Genomic DNA, 9,430 nt, shown 5'->3' on the forward strand with positions numbered 1-9,430 from the left:
TCTACATATTTTGATTTTGAAAATCATTCAAAATGAGATGATCATCATTAGTAACTAATCACTATAATTTCACTGAATTGTTGAGTTTATCGAGAATCAGAAGGTCGTCATTAGTAACAAATAATAATTTTATTGAATCCTTGAAGTTATCGAGAGCGAAAAGGTCGCCATTAGTATAACTAATCATAATTTTACTGAATTGTTGAAGTTATCGAGAATGAGAAGGTAGTCATTAGTAAATAATCATAATTTAACTGAATCTTTTAAGTTATCGAGAATGACAAGGTCGTCATTAGTAACTAAACATTATCTTACTGAATCGTTGACGATATTGAGAATGAGAAAGTCGCAATTTGGTAACTAATCATAATTTGACTGAATCATTGAAATCATTGAGAATGAGCAGGTGTCACTAACGATTAATCATGTATTACTGAAATACAGAACTACAGATCAAAACCGGCAGTTGGGGACAGAATTTTTCCCATCATTATGTTCTATATATTTCGCCCGCGGTTTATACACGACGTGTAAGCCGCTTAAACCGTACACACAAATAAAGCCCGCTATTGTCGAGCCTGAAGGTAAAAGAAACAAAAACAAATCCAACCACGCTTATACGATTTTCCATTATAAAGAAAACCATACATTTTCAGGCAGAGGCGGGTACAGATGCGGCTTTGATTTGACTCTGAAACCAGTTTCAGGGGTAAATTTAGGGGGAAATTGTGAGATATGTACAAACCCACCAAAAACCTTTTTCATTGGCCCTTTCTATTTTCCAAACAAAGATACTTGATGCATTTCAATGTAGTAGTGTCCCTGATACTGCCTTTGTGGACTTCAAAGTGCCCTTTTGGGATGTGACAAGTCCTTCAAATTTGGCCTCCGCCCGTGAGTCCCACAGTTGCGAAGCTTTAATTCGACTCTGAAACCAGCTGCACAGTTGCGTTGGTTTAAATTGGTCAGTGGAGCAGTTCCACAGTTGTATGGCTTTGATTTGGCTCTGAAACCAGCTTCACAATAATTATTGTGTGGCTTTAATTTGACTATAAAACCAGTTTAATGTTTGGCTTAGATTTGACTCTGAACTAGTTTAACAGTTGTGTGGCTTAAATTTGACAACGAAACCAGTTACACAGTTGCGCGGTTTAAATCTGACTCTGGATCAGTACAACTCGCGTGGAATCAACTCCACTCGACTATTTCGTTTTTAACGCCAGTCGACATACGTGACGATTAATCCGACCCCGGAACCCGTTGCACAGGTTCGATCTAATCCACTTCCACAGTTCTGTGGGTTTTATGGGTTTTATCTTAACCCAGTTCCACCAGTGACCCAAAGCGACGACATCAGTGTGTCATAGGGTCGATAATTCGACGCATTTTCATAGTAATGTCGTCCGTATTTGTTCGATTACGTTAAAACCCGCGCTGTTAACAAACTCCATTTAATCATTGTTTCGGTCAATCGTTTAGTGTCTATAGTAACCCTGGTTACGGGTGACATTACGATGGTAAACACACACGAATGTAGCCCGGAAGCGTGAAAATGAGTGTCGCACGCCATCGTTGAGAAAAAAAAACATTGATTCACCGATAGACAATTGAGTCATTTGTCATAATATCTGTTACGCCGAAGTGAGAAATTTTGCCTAGCTCCGTAAAACTGGTAGGATTCTAATTACATAAAAAACTGGATGCCGATGCCTTATTCAATGTCCAAATATATTTGAATCGCGAATGAAAGTTGTGTTGGTCAGTTTTAAAATTGGCTTGACTATAAGGGCTATACAGATTCAATGATGAACGAGTACTCGTCTATTGGTTCTCGGTGAACCCCATCTCCTCACAGCTGTAGCGGGAGAGCAGCGAGTAGAACAGTCGCAATAGGTTCTCGGTGAATCCCCTCTCCTCACAGCTGTAGCGGGAGAGCAGCGAGTAGAACAGACTTGATAGGTTCTCGGTGAACCCCCTCTCCTCACAGCTGTAGCGGGAGAGCAGCGAGAAGAACAGTCGCAATAGCCTCACGGTGAACCCTCTCTCCTCACAGCTGTAGCGGGAGAGCAGCGAGTAGAACAGACTTGATAGGTTCTCGGTGAACCCTCTCTCCTCACAGCTGTAGCGGGAGAGCAGCGACAATCGGTTCTCGGTGAACCCCCTGCCCTCGCAGAAAGTTCTCAATCAATTAAAAAACGACAATGATTTTGACGGTGATTGTCAAGGCGTGCGCGCACGCGTGGCTCCCGGCCGGGTTTGTGCCAACCCGGTGCTATGGGAACGGCTCGTGTCCCTATCCATGCGCGGACGTAACAATCGATCACGACATCGAAATCTCTTATAGTGAGCACCGCGCGCGTCGTAATCACAATATTGTTGATCGGATGTGATAAACTTGTAATTGTTCGGCCGTGAAACGTATAATCAATCTAATTCAGTCGTGATCGTCGAATCGATGTCGTTAGTTGAAGAATTACCGTAACGACCCGGCCGAAAGTGTTTACAGAATGATCTCGAGGCTACTGAGTCGGGGGGGGGGGGTGGGGGTGATGTCGCAATAGCAACGACTATAGTTACTCTTAACGCCGGTTTATCGATGTTGCTTCGATACCAAAAATTGCCATCATCAATTTCGAAAACGGCAAATGCGTAACGACGATATATTGACATTCGAAAATGAAGTTTAAGCGGTTGCGTATTGGAAAGCAACAGTCGGCCTACAGTCGCGACTCAATTCTTTGGCCTTAAAATTATATTGTCTTAATTGGTTAGATCGCATTTGCGAAAATATACAAGACAGTTTGAAACTCGATTCTAAACCTAAGCCATGTCTGCGGCCCAATCGGGTCAGTTCTATAGACGGTGGTTTAAAACCTAAAACCACTTTTAAGCTTAAGTCACTAGAAGAATATTTGAGTTAATCCCCTCCCTGTTAAAGTTAAAACAACCACTCTGTTTCACTTCCGGCGGGTGTGGCCGGTTTGTAAGGGACACCGTAAGAAATATCAAACCAATTAAGACGGTTACTCCCTTTTTCAATACCAAGATAAACGTTTAAACCAATCTTCGAAACATGGCCCAAAGATAAATGTGGTATCGCTGTAAATTATCAAAGAAATGGTTTTTTCTCCGTAATAAAATCGTATCAACTAAGTTTACCTTGGTTAGCCATTATAACTCCCTTAGGTCAATAGAATTGTGAAGTTTTTACGGAAAAAAGTTATATATTCCTGAATAACGCGTTTGTTGAGTTTGTTTGAACGCAAATCTTCTTATCGGCAAGACGTCGACGTATCCGGTCAAGCGCAGACGTTTATTTCACATTTTACCATCGATATGAAGGTATAGTTTGTTTGAAGAGTAATGAGGTTTAGCCGCTAAAAAACCGTTAGACGTATTCGATTTGAATTTCGCGATTCGAAGCGCGGGTTCGAGTCCCGTTGTTGGCTCACGATGCGCGGGTAACACTCAGAATAGCCGCGGTTCCGTCGCCAGATACAATGAACAATTCAATAGCAGGGTTAGGTCTAGGAAACCAAGATCCGAACTACGTTGTCAACAAACAAATAATGTAATATGAATCCGTTTTTTCTTTGCATTCTGCGGGAACCAACGAATTCGAGTAATTTACTTTCGTACGAGTTTGCATCGTATTTTGCGCGCGAAAATTCACGATAGAAATCCGATTTAAACGAACCCGACCGCCGGCGACGAGTTACCCGTGCGTGAGCGAAACTGAGTCGATTCATCCGGTAACAACGTCGTTAGTTCTCGCGTCGACCGCGTGGAGGCGCAGCGGTCGCCCTAGACGGTTGCGTTCGATGATATTTTGATGTTTATCCTAGTTACGCCTTTACTTGAAGTAATCATTTTGACGAATGACTACTGCAACGTTACGCGAACGTATGCAACACGCCGGCGTTTAGAGACGAAATTTCAGCGCTACATCGCCTTTCAAGTCCGTTTTCTGCTCAGAAATCTTTACACTCAACCCCCGATATGCCACCCTCCCATACACCGCCACCCCAGCCTATCGCCGGGTTATCTTAATGTAGATCTATATACAAATACATAGTAAAACACCCCCGATATACCGCCATACTCTCTATACACCCAAAATCCTACTGCACCGATGTGGGCGGTATATCGGGGGTTGACTGTATATCGTTTTAAAATCTGTGGTCCGGTCTACATTGCAATTAGAAAACCGCGATAAGAAAAGAAAAATTCCATTCTCTCTTATTGTAGGATTTCATGACATCATCGTTACTGCCTACGAAGACGGAGTGTTTCATCAAAAGCTATGATATCTACATTAGATATTCCCTGTGTGTTACTTATCCGGTCACCGATCCACAAAGAGCGCTTTTCACTTAACATTTCCCTACTAAAATTTTCATCCTCGCTGTATTGTGTAATATTGACTGATGAAATCAATTAATGATTCGACTTCTGCGAGGAAACGACGAAGCCTATGGGAAAGCCGGTGTCGCAATAACGTAGAGTTTTAGAAGTCGTGGTCGGTATCTCAATGTCATCGACGATAATGCGGGTACTTTCGAATTCTTCCTGCCATTCGGGTTACCGTTTTTGGCATGACAAAACAGGTTAAAACCTTATACTAAAGAAGCGAGGATAATTTGAAAATTTTGATATCTCAATGACTTCAAACGTTTCGGTAAAATTATGATTAGTTACTAATGACGACCTTCTTATTCTCGATAACTTCAATGATTCGGTAAAATTATGATTAGTTACTAATGACGACCTTCTCATTCTCGATGACTTCAGCGATTCAGTAATATTATGATTAGTTACAAATGACGACCTTCTCATCCTCGATAACTTCAACGATTCGGTGAAATTATGATTAGTTACTAATGACGACCTTCTCATTTCAAATGAATCCAACGATCCAGTAAATGATTTCTTATATATACAGACCGACTGCAGAAAGTTAATACCACAATTATGTCTTAAATTCATCTATGAGCCTTTAGTCGTTAGATTAGCTATAGAACTTTCATTGGCTTTTAGTATTCTCGCGCGACTAATAGTACAAGATTCGTCGCTTCTCATCCAAATTATACAACTCGTCTCCTTGTATATACGTCGACCCCAAAAGGTGCACTTTTAAGTATCAAATATCTTTGTCCTGATGTAACGACGTTCTAACAGAAAAACCATTCATTCCGCTGATTATTTTTTCCTTTTTTTTCATTCAATTCGTCTCTCCTTTAGAAAAAAGCACGAAGTCGTCGTAGAATAATGTAAAGCTATAATAAGCTATAAGAATACTCAAATAGATCAAGTTCGGCTGAAGTTCGGTTAAAAGTGGGAATGTATAGTAATAATATCCCTGTATACGGTGCGCATACGGTTTAAAACGGCGAAATTGGAGGGCGATTATATTCGAGGCTTAATCGCATTTTAGAATGAAGCGCCTTTTATGAGGTTTACTCAGTCTTTTAAACAGACGTTCCTTTCTTGTCTGGATAGAAACTGGTTTTGATAGCCCGTCATAATCTTTACGAATCAGACGCGAACGGCGGCTATTAAAAAAGTATTTTCTCCGGCTATGGAGAATGATAGCAATATGTTCGGTTTTTATCATGTTGCGAGTCTGTCGGCACTTCCTGCAGAGAAGGCTGTCCTAAAGAAATCGACCGCCGCATCATAAAGTCCTCGTTTGGTTAACAGGTACCCATCATGGCGCATGGTGATGGTGTCATCGATTCTAGGACAATTCAATGTCCTTTAATACATGCAATTCTTTATCTTTTAATACATGTAATAATGTACTGTCCCTCAAAAAGATACCATCTAATATATAAAGTTACCGTTTAATAAGCTCATTTTGGTTCCATCTGGCAACTTACGACCAGTCTAAGCTCATTTCGTGGGTTTTTTGACAACCTACCACACATGGCATCGGTCTTTTTGATTCCATATATTATATAGTCAAGTTTGCAACATAAGACTATAGTTTAGGCCCGTTTAACTTCTATAGCCAATTTCATAATCTAAGAGCTAGAGCCGATCTTTCGATTTCCTAGCTTAATAAAGGCCGAATTAGGAAGTGGGCCTTCCTGGGCTATCAGACCCTGGTTAACACACTTATCTACACTCAATGGTCAAGTTGTAGGCTAGGAAAAGAAAGTCACAATACTTAGGTAAACATATCCATCGTCGAAGACCTTGAACTATACTTAAGCTGAATATTTGTGCCAGAAAAATTGAGCAAACATTTGCTTTTCGTGTAAAAATTCTGCCGGGTCGAGAAAAATTTGCTTTTCCTTTTCATCCATTCTTGTTTGCTATATAAACGACTATTTGATTCGGCGAAGATTTAAAAACTCGATTCGCGCGAACTCAAAAGAATAGCTGGTTTTTTGTTGTTGTCGCGAACGCAAATATTTATCTAATCCAGATACGTCGTTTGAAATATTCGCGGCGACGTATTTGCCCGCAATCGCTCGGCACGATCTTGGTCGCGCGGCGGTCACGGTCGCGCGGAGGTCACGGTCGTGCGGCGATCGCGGTCTCGTGAACGCGCAAGTCAGGCATCAGACCACAATTAGGTTAGTAGCTCGAAGATGCGTAGGGCTGGACCCCAAAAATAGTACCTAGAGTGAAGAAGAGGTCCTCCATAAATGTTGCCATGATTTCTGCAAATGGGATAGGTAACGAATTTCGGTTATATGTATGAATTCCATTGATCCTGAGAGACAGATTGATGATGAAATAAGGGATTCCCTGTACTTTTTTTGCTTGCAGTAAGGGTACCAAACACGGTGGGGGATTCCCTTAGATATTGGGCTCGGATGTACCGGCATACCCTGTACTGGGTTACCCCTCCTTTCTAAAGGTTTGATTATTTCAAAAGTTAGGTTGGGTATGTCGGGCGAAAACCACTTCAATGCGTAGCTAAGATGCTGGCCTATGAGCCATAAGCAGGATTTCCCCTGAATTTACGCGCTTATATATGAACTAAAATCTCGAATTTCGTGTTTTTACTATTATAGTATATAGAAGATATTGGAATATTGGTCTGAGCTCAAGTATCGGGTTGAAGTGTGAACGGACACCTGTGTCGTTAATTGGATTCCCGATTCGCCTTTTGTCGGCTGATAATTAGATGATCCGGCGATTATACGTACGCGTTTAAGTTTGTTTTCGTTCTACCCAAGAAGGCGAATCCCGGTAAGATTGAAGTTATTCGGAATGCTGTTAACTCCATAATTCCAGTACACCATTTCGTTAGTAAAATGAGAGAATGGAATAAAACAAAGCATCAGTTACACTTATGGTGATAATTGAATTTGAAAAAAAGAGTATAGAAAAGAAAAACGATTGTTAATACTCTATTTTTTTTTCAATTTCAGTTATTACCATTAGTGTATTCGTGTTTTTTTAAATTTCTTTTTGTAACTGTTGTTTTCTCAAATCAAACTTGCACGACTGTGTGGAACTGGACCGAGAGTGAGTCCGAATAAACCCACATAGGCCGAGCTGTGGAACTGGATTCAGAGTCTTATGAAACCCGCACAAACTTTGGAAGTAGATCCAGGGTCAAATTAAACCCGCGCATCTTTGGAAGATTGGATTCAGTGTCAAATCAAAAATTCGCTGAATGTAGAATTGAGTCCACGGTCATTTTATACCGATACATCCAGGGTTCTAAAAAGACGGTTTACAGTGCAGGCCTTGAAAACTATGGTCTTACTAAAATCATTGAACGATTAAATTCTTCAAGATATCTATTCGAGTACGTGCGCCTCGCATTCCTAGGTAATGGTTCTTTTGCAAAATCTTTTTATCCGTAGAATTTTGAAAAATATAAACGATAGTATTGTGTCATGTATTTTCCCACGAATTTGTATCGCGTCTTGAATAGTTTGATTTTTAAATGTAGATTTTCGAGACACCGCACAATGACCGACACCGTTTTACTTTTAAACGGAAGCGATTTCACATAAGTAATATAACACAGATAACGAATGTAGAGTAAATCGTTACGCTTTCTTTTTTTTACATAAAGTGCGAATGGGAATGATAGTGGTCCCCCCCCCCAACGCTGGACTTCGGCAACCAACGATTCCAACTATGGCGAGTGAGATTCTATTACCAGGTGTCGTTAGTAGTTACTGAGTCTTCCGCGAAAAATCGAATGAACCATTTTTTTCTTAATTAAACCAATTCTTGATGAAAACCGTATAATCGCCGAGTAGAAATGAATCAGTTTAGTTAAGTAGAGATTACGTCGCTACTGCAAGTAACAGCGTAACGTTGGTGGGTCTTAAGAGACGGTCAGGGCTTTTTCGTATAGGTTGTTACGACTCATAACCTGGCTAAGTTAGCAGAGCTTAATCTTGACAGCTAACGCCCAGAGGTGGCTTCGAACTAGGAACCTCTTGATTCCTAGTCCTCGCCTCTACCAACTGAACTACCCGCACGTAAGTTAAATCCATGCATGTAAATCCTTTAAGACAATGTATGGATTCGGGGCCAAGCAATTCGTTGAATCAAGTTGATTGTTAATGAACTAATTATGACGACATTATACCGAGTGTGCTCGTGTCGGCTGACGGCCGGATAGCTGGTGTCGCAGTTCTCAAAAAGGAATGAAAAATATCGGATAAGAAAGAACATTAGATTTTTGATTACACTTTCGCAGATTTTCTATCTACGATTTGAATGATCAGTTCACATTTCTTATCGTTCTTTAACCGCGATAAGTAGCGACATTTTTTGACGAAGGGTTTTTACCCATTCATCGACGCGGCCGTCGAGTACGACGATACGTTCAAAATCGTCGAATCAACTCGAGTATGACTTAATGAAAAACATATATAGAATGCATAGCGCCCGAAAGCTTACCTTATTTCGATGACGTATGCCGCAAGCTCGAAATCAAAAGTATTCCAAAAGTTAGTATTCTAAAAAAGCCGAACCAGCGTTTTAATCGGAATAAGCAAAAACGTTGCGGCTAACGCGCGTATCTGTTTAGCGAAGCCTCTAACCGAACCGGTGTCTCAATCCGTTTAGATATAGGGGCGATATGTTCGTATTATTATACCAATGTCAAAACATAACGCGTATTTTTGAACGCTTTAGATAGCCCATTTTTCTATTTACACAACGCCACGAAAGACGACATACGCTCGCGCGACCCAGCCGTCGAACGAACGAACGCGCGTCGTTAACGACCCCGTTGTCAAAATATATATCTACGTCCTTTTTGTGAACGATATATAAAGGACACTTTCGATTTAATTGAACGCGCGCGCCGTAGGCTCGCTATAGGATCTCATCGAGCGTGCTGTATATATATACGGCGTGCTTTGTCGCTTTCGTGGCTCACGCCCTATGGAGTCTTCTACCTGTTCAGATAGCCTCAGACGTGGATGGTTGTGTCGTGTGTATTTCG

General features: G+C 41.0%; 1 protein-coding gene and 1 long non-coding RNA gene across 2 annotated transcripts in view; one reads left to right on the top strand and one right to left on the bottom strand.

The window, feature by feature from the left end:
* Window positions 1–7,277, top strand: part of LOC141913933 (uncharacterized) — a 34,253-nt gene extending 26,976 nt beyond the window's left edge. Inside the window, exon 3 of the long non-coding RNA XR_012620670.1 lies at window positions 7,026–7,277. This is a non-coding gene — a long non-coding RNA (uncharacterized LOC141913933). The remainder of the gene's footprint in view (window positions 1–7,025) is intronic.
* LOC141913912 (uncharacterized) overlaps window positions 1–9,174 on the bottom strand; it is a 39,282-nt gene extending 30,108 nt beyond the window's left edge. Inside the window, exon 1 of the mRNA XM_074805126.1 lies at window positions 8,881–9,174. The gene's annotated coding sequence lies outside the window, so the exon portion shown is untranslated. The remainder of the gene's footprint in view (window positions 1–8,880) is intronic.
* Window positions 9,175–9,430: the final 256 nt, after the last annotated feature.

Source organism: Tubulanus polymorphus, chromosome 12 (assembly GCF_964204645.1).
Source record: "Tubulanus polymorphus chromosome 12, tnTubPoly1.2, whole genome shotgun sequence".
NCBI lineage: Eukaryota > Metazoa > Nemertea > Palaeonemertea > Tubulaniformes > Tubulanidae > Tubulanus > Tubulanus polymorphus.